The following is a 9,391-nucleotide window of genomic DNA, read 5'->3' as shown; positions in this document are numbered from 1 at the left end:
AGTTATCTAGTCTAAATTCTCATGCATTTGTACTTAATGTTTTTGACATCATCAAATATCTGTTAAACTTGTATATTATGTTAATTTACAAGTTGGGGGAGATTGTTAGATATATTTGATAATGTCATGGCTAATATGTTTTATGTTTAGCTTTCAGATCTTACTTGAACAGGATAAATCAGTACTTAACTGTTGATCAGTACTTATACTGGAAGTCAGGACTTAAGGATATCAGTACTTATATTATCAGGAGATAATCATCAGAAGATAGATATCAGAACTTAAGTGCTGAAGGACGATCAGATAAGGACAGTAGCTGATTAAAGGAAAGAAGATCAAGATAAACATAAGAAGAGATATGCATGAAGAAGGAATTCTGTAAAGAATGGAATACTTGGAAGAAAAGATATCTGATTGATATATTTTAGGAAGCAGAATTATATTCCATATCAATTAGCGATTATCTTGTAACTGTGTAGTATATAAACACAGACATAGGGTTTACACTATAAGTGTTATCATTATTAGAGAAGATTATTCATTGTAACCCTAGCAGCTCTCGTGATATTTGTTCATCACTGAGAGGTAACAGTTCCATACTGTAACAGAGTTTATTATTTCAATAAAGTTTGTTTTCTGTTACTTAAGTTATTAAAGTTCGATTTGAGTGTACTATACACTGTATTCACCCCCTCTACAGTGTGTGTGTGACCTAACACACAATTTTTTGGAAATTTTGGAATATATTTTGTATTTATTTGAAATTAAAATTTTAAAAATTATTCCCTGTAAATTATTAATTAGGGGCCAATTAATTTTATTAAAAGATATGATTAGGGCCTAAATTTTAATTTGGGGTATTTTCTGTAATTATAAATAGCCTAATTTTTATTATTTAATTATATTAAAAATCATTAAAAATCAGAAAAATTGTAAAAGTTCTCTGCATAATTGGGGATTAGGGTTTTTGGCCATCTGAAAATCAAACTGTGATTTTGGGAGCTTTTGAAATCCAAATACTACCATGTAAGTAATCTATGTTGTTTTCTCTTCTACATGATTGCACCATTAATTTCATGCTTAGATTCATAAATTTTCAATTTTAATTTTAGGGTTCTTGACTAAAATTAGGGGTTTTTTATCCTAGGGTTATCTGATGAAATTGATTGTTTGAATAGATTTGTATGATGATTTATAATCGATTTACATCATTAATTTCATCAAACGATAGCTTTAATTGATACTTCAAGTTTTAGGGTTTATGTGATTTTTTGATTAATCATTTTTGAAGTTTGTAGAATCTGAGGATTGTTTAAGTATAGGGGTTAGATTATACAGGTTAATGCCTTTGTTTTAGTATATTAATATCAGAATTTCATGTACAAACGAAGCAAGTCGATTATTGGCCGGAAAATAATCGATTTTGGTCGGAGATGGATGTACCGGCGTCGTTGTCATCGTTGGTTGCTTGAGATCGATAGTCGGAAACATTTGGAATGGAAACTCGGTGAAAACGAAGTTGATTGGTGTTGTTTGTAGGCAGAACGGGGGATCGCCGGAAGAAAGGCCGGCTGCCGGATTCTGGAGTTATTCCGGCGGGTCGAACCTGTTCTTCCCGACCCGCGTGATCCGTTGACCAGGATTCTGACCCGGTTTAAAACCCGGTTTTGATCTGTTTTAACCCATTTCTTGTTTTCAAAATGTGTTTTTGGAATTTTTCTTTTTCTTTTATTATTTTTAATTTCAAAAATTATTTTTATGATTTTAATAAATTGATAAATTAATTTAATTAATTAAATGATTTATTTTATAAATAAAATTGAATTATTTTTAAATATTTTCCAAAATCCAAAATGGTATTTATTTATGATTATTTATTATTTATTATTTATATATTTAAATTGACTAATTAATTCAATAATTAATCAGTTTATTTAAATTATATGTATTAATTTCATTTAAATTCCAAAAATTATGGAAAATTATTTTTAATTCTGATATTTCCTTAGTAAATATTTAAAAATATAATTAATATATAATTAATTTAAATAATTGATTATTTTGAATAATAATTGAATTATTCTTATTAATTGAATATTAATTCAACTGTTTATCCGTTTTAAATGAAACGAATGCTCCTAAATTCATAAAATGATATGTTTCCGATAAAAAATAGTTTTAAATCTTAATTTCTTTCGGAAACGAGTCAGCTTTCGATATTTATTTATTTTTAGACCCGATTAATTAGGAATACGAGTCTATTAAATTCTATAAATTAGTGAACGAGTCAGATATTGTTCAATAATGCGAATAATGACTCGATTTCAATTCTAAAAATATTTTAAAGACCAGGATGACTATCTGACTTATATTCTATGTGATTTATGTGGTTAATTGAGTCCTAAATGCTAGTTAATTATTATACGAGTCAAGTATTATCGAACAAGTAGACAATAAGGGTTGAGTGGATTCGGATTGGTGTATAATTAAGGTACAAGTCAATTAAATTGGTATCTTTCCTTGATAGATATGAATTTAGCGAGGCAGTTCAAGCCAGTGATAGATAGCAATGACGGATTTGGAATAGATCTTATACCATGCAAGTTTTTTCCCTATTCTAAATTCAGAATAGTAAATTGTTTTGTTCCATCCTATATCTGATTCGAGTTCTTGATACACTGAATATTGATAATCTTTATTATAATTCAGTGAAACATAATTACTGTTCTTTTGATCACATCTTTAGCTTAATTCTAATTATCTTGATACGTTAAATACTCTAGTCATATTTCAATAGAATACTCACTACTTATATCCTGATATGAATTATGATGTTGGGATACATCAAAGCTTACCGATTGTTCTAGATGTTTATCTATGGACTGGATGGTTACAATAAGGGCCAGGGATGGACTGGACCCTATGGGTCGGGGATGGACCGGACCATTGTTTATTGGGCTATAATGCCTGGGTACCGGAATGGATCTATACAGGTATGATAGATCTGCACTGTATCCTGACTGATCAACAGGGTATAGGTGTGAATATTGATTTTGTATCCAGTCTAGTTTATTGATAATCGTCGATAGCGACCTTCTTTATTTATTACAAAAATACACAGATACTTATAGAATCTGATTACTTATTCCATATCAGATTCACTTGACTTTCTTATGATACTGCATACATAATGTGAACTTGATGAGCAATTATGGCTCACCCTTTTGTTGTTACTCACTTTATCTTTCAGTAAAAGCTGAGGATGAAGCCTATCCATACCAGGGTAGTAAAGAAGTGATTGAAAAGGTAGGGCCCTCTGGCACCAAGAGTGCTAATCCCGATTCAGGAAGAAAGCTTTGAACTACCAAAACAAGTTTAGTTAGATAGTTGTTGTGTGTGTTTGAATAAAAACATGTTTAGATAGTTGGTTTGTAATAAAGAAAGGTTTGTAAGATTTTTGAATTTGAGAATGTAATTAAGGTAGTGTTGTGTTCTTGTCTTCATACCTGTTGTGGAATAAAAACCTGAGTACTTTAGTATTTAATGCTAGGGTTGGTGAGCTTCGAGTTTTAATGGCTGCTCTTGCGTTCAGGACTATCGATCCTTGCAAGATGCCTACGTATCTCTCTGTTGTAGAGAATTAAGCCTAAAAATGTAGTTCTAGATTGAGGGGTAGAGCCCTTTATATAGAGGTGAGTCTAGGGTTAGACTTATGTTGGGAGACTTGGTGGACAAGTCTCCAACTTAGATAGTGATTAGGAGTCCTCTTGAGGAAGGAGAACCAGAACCTTAGGACTTTGAGTCTGTTTGGAACACATGTCTCTGCTCTTCCAGCCTATTGGGCCTAGTCCGTAAACAGCTCGTGTTCGTGGACTTGGACGACCCCTGCTGGTGGACCTTGGTTGTTTGGGCCGTCATAGGCCTGTCACGAAGCCTTGGACCAGACAGGTCTGCTATGAAGCTTGGACCAGATAGGTCTGTATTGGACTTTTTGGATAAGAAGCCCAAGTGCAATTAATGCGACATTTAATGTATCTTTAGGATGTATTTTCTATCCATATCATTTGTATAACGACCCGTATATTTTTATTATTATTTAAATGTGTAATTATGGAATGAATAATTAAATAAAATATTTGTGTAGGTTCAGTCAGTGGGTTATTACCTTGTAACTATGTATATGTGATTACTAGTGTATGGAATTGAATTGTGTGGTTAATTAATGAATTATTTGATTTTGTATCGTTGTTAAAAATGGTATTATTGTATTTTTATTTCCATAAATGCTTGGATTGTCTCTAAAATTGTTTTATGATTTTATAATTTTATTAATTATTTTTAGGACTTTATAAAATTGAGAAATCAATATTTCATTAATTATTTATTTGTAAATGATTTTCTGAGGGTGTTTAATGGTAAAATCCATATTTAATTATGCAAATCTTCAAAAATTATGAAACTCATATTTATTGAAGTTTGGAATATTCCGAGAATTTTAAAATTATTTTGAAAATTTCTGAAATTAATTTCACCTGCGCGCTGTTTCGTTTAATGGATAAAAGCGGGTATGAATTTTATTTCAGAAATTATTTTAAAAATATAAAAATTTTGTTTTTATTTACTTCGGAATATTTATAACATTTTAAAACTACATTCGTGATTTTATGAATTTGTTTTAAGTGCAACTCAGATCGTTAAATTAGAAATGCGGGACATAATTAGACTCGAGGGAACTGATATTTATCCTATTATGCTACGTGGCAGAATTTACAGTCTCATCTTCCTTTCCCTTTTAATCTCTCCTCCTACTTCCCTTCTATTTCCGTTCTGTATTTCCTGTCTCCCTCGTTGTTCTTTTCCCGGCGAGGTTCTGCTATCGCCGCCGCCGCGTTGCTCCGGTGAATCCGGCCGGCTGGTGCCTGACTACCTTGGCTTTGTGTTCATGCTGTTACGCAATTGTATTTCCCTGTATATATCTGTGTTGCAGTGCGAGTGTGTGACTACGTGTGTGTAGTGTATGTGTATGTCGTGTAGGTGTGTGTGAGTTGCGCGCGGAGGCGCGTGTGTGGCAAGGAGAGTGGCCTGTGTTGATTATTGCTTGTTGATTGGTTCTGTTGTTGTCTGAATTTAATTTTTATTTTGCAGGATTTATTTGATTACCGTTTCGTGATATCAATAAATTCGAGCAGGATAATATTACTAATCGGTGGAGTTCGTGTTGGAACCCGAATAAATCGGGTACCCGCGGATTTTACCGCCGTCCGCGATGAATTTCGATGAGCGGACGGTGGACGATGATGATGTTTATCTGAGTCCTAATATTCTAAAATAAATAAATAAATATATAAGAATACGAATAAAAATGTAAAATGTAAATAATAATAATTAGTTGATTCAAATCGGCGGTTGGAAAATTGTGAAATATGGATTGCGTGATTTGGTTGTGTTTGTGATTTGACGTCGAGTCGTTCGATGGGTAGGCCGATAAACAGAGGAGGTGCTGCCCGAATTTTTAAAAATTAAATATGGAAATTCGGGACATACCCTGTAATTGTCGGAATGTTGAGCGAGTATAAATAAGTATATACATATATTTTGTGCGAAATCTGATTATGTGTTGTAATGAAATACTTTACAAAAATCGGTAACCCTAATTTCGTAAAAGGACGAGTATGTGTATTTTCTAAAAATGAACACCAAACCGATTTTGAGATCGTGAACCCTAAATTGATACATGTATTTTAATAATATATATAAGTACGAGTCGGGATTTGATATCGAATAGGTAGATGTGTTATTGAGGATATGTCAAGCATACCTAGACGTCTAACGTAGGGTATTTCGGCTCTGTAGGTTCTAGTCGAAGGACTCAAGAATTGAAGTCGAACTAAAGATATCCTAGTGATCAGTCGACAAGCGTAGCGAGGTTCCTAAGCGAAGGACCTGAGCGTTGAGGTCGGATCCAGAATAGTCAAATAGTAAAGCGATAAAGCCTGAGCGTCCGAGTCGGCTCAGAGTCAATTATTATCAGTTGTAAAGCTCTGCAAGGCAAGTACCCCTGACCATTCTTTTATGGTTCAGTATATGTGAATAACTAAATGTTGTACTTTTGTAATGGAACAGAAACGTTTTAAGTTACGTATGCCCCGTATTTGAAAATGTTGTTAAAATTATGTTTTGGGGAAAAGTAACTTCTGAAAACACCTATCTCTAAATGTGATTTAAATGAAAAGAGGATTTGAATAGTGTGATGTGACAGAATTGGTTTTGAAAATATAAAAGAGATAGGTGATAGTGATTTTGGAAACTGGATAAAGAGAATGTTTTGATCCACCTATGTCGTGGGAGGTTTTGATCCACCTATGTCGTGGAACTTTGGAAAGAGACAAAAAGGGAATTCAGTTGATCTATTGGAGTTGCGTAAGAGGCCCGTTATTCGGTAACAGCCCAGCATGAGGTTGCGTAAGTGGCTAATTGGGTTGTGCATTCTGTTTAACCGATTAGTCCAGCGTGGGGGAAAGACCTAGCTAGTCTTTTCCCAAGTTCCGGAACATATTCTATTTCTGGATGGCCGCTAATCGCTGTCCGGTGAGGGTAGACTGATCAGCTATCTTCACCCGTTAACGTCCAATAGATTTGATTGATTCAGTTTTGAAATTGTTTAACAAAGCAACGTGTTTGAGATAGATGATTTTGTGGTTCCAGTAACGGAACAAGTGATTGAGGTTCCAAAAACGGAACAAATGATTTTGGGTCCCCGTAACGGGATAATGGTTTTATGGTACCTGTAATGGAACGGAAGGTTTGAAAATGGAAATAGCATGCTAAAAAAATTAAACAATGATTTTGTTTATGCACAACACACGACTGTTAATCTTATTTTACAGAGCATGCTAGTTTTGATATCCAGTTTATATCATGTTTTACATGTTTCTGGCAAGTTATGAATTCTGTTCCTATAATTGTTTTACTTTAAATTGTTTTACTTATTATTCATATAGTGGTACTGCTGAGCAATTGATTGCTCACCCTTGCAGAATGTTTTATATATGTATTGCAGATGCCTAGGAGATTCTTGCGCGTTAGTCAGGACAGAGTTCCAGCTCCTTTTGTGTCAGGCTCCTCTGAGGTAGTTGTGTTCAGACCAGATGAGGTCTGTTGAGTTGCTACATTGAATTAGTGGTCAGGATTGTGTAAGGTAATTTGGGTTGTGATAGTTGAGTAACCTAAGTCATACCTAAACCTGGAAAAGGTCTTGGAAAAAGGGGTCATAGTTATGTATTATTATTGAATTGGACTGAATTATGATTATTATTATGGTTGTTGGTGATGTCAACTCCAGACCCCGGGGTTGAGGCCGTCACAATTTGCCCCCCAACTTCCATGAATACTGCTCGAGTTTTTGTGAAAGTTATAATGGTCTAATCGCGACTCGGGGTACTTTTGGCCCTTCTCAGGTATCGGCCTTTCACGGGTATTGGCCCTTCATGGGTATCGGCCCTTCATGGGTATCGGCCCTTCATGGGTATCGCCGCGTTATCGTAATGTATAGAGCGACCTACACGTTTACAACGGCGTATTAGTGTGAGTATACACACTTAAGGCCCCCGTAGAGGCTATTTGGATGGTGTTCAACACTAAATAGTCCTAATCGGGACTATAAAGCGAGCGTTTATCACCCCTTAACCTTCGTCAAGGTTAATTATAGGGTGAAAGCTGCTAATTGGCCCTAATCGGGGCTAATTGACCCTAATCGAGGCTAATCGACCCTAATCGGGGCTAATTTCTATGTACAAGTTGCTAATTATGCTTTAAAGAACCTAATTTTAAGCTATTATGCACTAATTGTCCTTAATCGAGGCTAATTTGCCCTAAACGGGGCTAATTAAGACTAATCAGTATGTATAAGACACTAATTATCCTTAATTCACACAAATTACAAGAGTGAATGGGTTAAACGGCCCTAATATGGGGTAATTTTATCACATAAATCACTAATATCCCTAATTTAGGTTAATTACACTTAATATACACTAATCGGCCTTAATATGTGCTTAATTTCACTTATCGGCCCGAATCTGGGCTTAATCTTAAAATCCTGAAAATTTTAAAAATTTCAAAAAAATTCTGATTTTTTTTTTATTTTTTTCGAAATTTTTCAAAATTTTCGAGGGGGGGGTCATCGGGGTTGAGCAGAACCTCCTGGGGCAGGAGGCTCTGCTCGGCCTCATGCCCCCAATTGTGGGCTTCTAGGCCACTTTGGAGGAGAACCTCCTGGTCGGCCACCTCCTGGTCGGCCAGTTCTTGGTTGGCCTGGAGGTGGTTGCCCAGGGGTTCCTGCCCCTCACTTCTTTTTTTTTGAGCTTCTCACTAGGAGTTCAAGGTTTCTACATACCTTTTTACGTCCTTGTTTCTCTTGGTTGTCCATGGAATTAATTTCATGGTTGCCTTTGAGTTCCTCTGGGCTCTGCTATGGCTGTTTCAGCGAACGTTCTATACTCATCCCAGTGGATATTTTATACTCGTTCTTGTTGAACACTCTGTGTTCTACTGAACTTTCCCTTATAGGAAATCTTATACTTCATTAAACTAGTCCAAACTTCTCTTGTTGGATGTTATACACTTCAACCAACTCGTTCTCGTAAACGTTCTAGTCTTCACGAAACTAGGTTCTGCTGAGAGTTATCGTTTTAGAGAAATTTCCTAAGGACCTCTCAAGAGGGTCTCCGGAATAACTTTTGAAGGCCTCATAGCTCTCCTACAGGAGTTTCTGATAGGCTGAAAGGCCTCAATTTTGTTGGCTGGTAGGCCAAGGCCACTAAGAAGGCAAGTTGTGGCCGTCATGGCTCTGCTACGGAGGCTCCTGGTAGGCCAAAAGGCCCCAACTTGTGGCATGGTCGGCCGGGGCTTCCCCGCATGGAAGTTGTGGTCATCACGGCTCTGACACGGAGGCTCCTGGTAGTCCAAAAGGCCCCAACTTGTGGGCTGGTTGTCCGGGGCTTCCCCTCATGGAAGTTATGGCCATCACGGCTCTGACACGGAGGCTCCTGGTAGGCCAAAAGGCCTCAACTTGTTGCCTGGTCAGCCGGAGCTTCCCCGCATGGAAGTTGTGGCCATCATAGCTCCAATACGGAGGCTCCTGGTAGGCCAAAAGGCCTCAACTTATTTCCTGGTCGGCCGGAGCTTCCCCGTATGGAAGTTATGGCCGTCATGGCTCTGATACGAAGGCTCCTGGTAGGCCAAAAGGCCTCCATTTGTTGCCTGGTCGGCCGGGGCTTCCCCGCATGGAAGTTATGGCCGTCACGGCCCTGACACGGAGGCTCCTAGTAGGCCAAAAGGCCCCAACTTGTGGGCTGGTCATCCGGGGCTTTCCTACATGGAAATTATGGTC

Source organism: Apium graveolens, chromosome 7 (genome assembly GCF_009905375.1).
Source record: "Apium graveolens cultivar Ventura chromosome 7, ASM990537v1, whole genome shotgun sequence".
NCBI classification, from domain to species: domain Eukaryota; kingdom Viridiplantae; phylum Streptophyta; class Magnoliopsida; order Apiales; family Apiaceae; genus Apium; species Apium graveolens.
This window is presented reverse-complemented; position numbering follows the sequence as displayed.